Here is a 1,840-nt window from a genome sequence, read left to right on the forward strand (position 1 = left end):
AAATATGTCCAATTATTTATGATAAAAATTTTGTATACAAATTTAAGGGTAGTTAAAGTTTTAATAAAATTTATTCGCTTTTGATGATGATATATCGTTTTCATCAAACTTACAGTTTACATTACATACTATACATATATTACATTTTCAGTATTACCATTGTATATCAAAAGGTTGCTCATGCTTGTTTTGTCTTATATGATGTTTATAATCTTATTCATCGTATAACTCTTTTTCAGCTCTTTTGTAACTGGAGTCAAGTTGACAATAATTACTCCTAGAAAATTTGTATGCAAGAATCCTAAATTTTTAATCTCCAATTATCTAGAGCTCGCTGTTTGTATGGATAGTTCTACATCCCAGTGTGCAGAAATCAAGATGGAGCCTTATTTTAACACATGCCTTGCTTTGAGCCTTGTTTTGACACAATTTCTACTGTATGGTATTTGATTGTTAATTGTCGGGTGATAATAATGTGTTTCTATAATTGTTTTTCTCTCCTTTTTTTCATTAATGTAAACCTCTTAATAAATGTGAAAAAATGTATGAGGTAGGATAGGAAATGAATAGATCAATAGATATAAAACTCTGAAGTCACAGAATCTTAAATGTCTGCTATATCTCCAAGATAACTATAAAGATGCTTTCTTTTATGTATAATAAATCGGTGTATGCATATATTCTTGAATATTGAGTAGTGGTGTGTGCGTGCGTGTGTGTGTGTGTGTGTGTGTGTGTGTGCGTGCGTGCGTGCGTGCGTGCGCGCGCTCATGTGTGTGTGTGCTTTATGTGTGTTGCGTATGTATGCGAGTTCTGTGTGTGTGTGTGTGTGTGTGTGTGTGCTTTATGTGTGTTGCGTATGTATGCGAGTTCTGTGTGTATATTCATGTGCGTTTGTGTGCATGTGTATACGTGGATGTATACATGTGCACATATTGCATTTGCATATGCGTGTACGTGTATATGCATGTTGCGTGTATGTGCGCATGCGTGTGTGCATATGTACACACAATATTAAAGCATTCAACAATACATGCATACGTATACCTTTATTTCACATAAAAGAAAGTATCTAAAAGAAATGTAGTAGGTTATTAAAATTCTATGAATTCAGGGCTCCTTTTTACCCATTGATTTTCTGTAGATGTGGCAAAGGAAACTAATTGTTAGAAAATTAATTCTATTATATTACTTAAAAAAACGCTAGTGTCTTTCGCTAGCTGTGACAAACTTCTATCCACCTCCGTACAATGTAGGAGACAAGAAGCTAAGTTATTTAATATAGGAAATGAGTGCTTCGAGATCGAGATCCGCTCATCAATAGGCAAGTTGTAAATATTATTTTCAATACATTTAATAAGATCAACCATTAATTCCAATCTATTGTTTAAAGGTAAGGCAAAGTTATCTCCCAATTGTAAAAAGTTCTGTATATTAGGAGGTATGGAAACGGTTGATATATTCACCAGCCATTGCTTTGTGAGGTAAATGAAGGAGAAAGAATCAGTAGAAGAAAAGGCTGAAGATTAATCTGTATTTCTCTAACTGTCTCAACATTTTGATTCTATACTTTAAGATACAACGACAACTTAACATTAACACTACCCTCCAACATTCCATCCCTACCATGATCAACATCAACAGCGGACACTGTCTTCTGATAATAATAAATAGGCCTGATATTTTTAATATTATTATTTAGTAATTCTTCCTTCCATTTCGACAACAGCCAGCTACCCTTCGAATCAATTCCACTTCTGTCGCGCAAGAAGAAAAGAAGATTTCCCCTGTTTATCAAAAAAGGCGTCGCAAATATAGATAGGAAGGCAAATAGTACGTG

This window comes from Trachymyrmex septentrionalis, unplaced genomic scaffold (assembly GCF_001594115.1).
Source record: "Trachymyrmex septentrionalis isolate Tsep2-gDNA-1 unplaced genomic scaffold, Tsep1.0 scaffold109, whole genome shotgun sequence".
NCBI lineage: Eukaryota > Metazoa > Arthropoda > Insecta > Hymenoptera > Formicidae > Trachymyrmex > Trachymyrmex septentrionalis.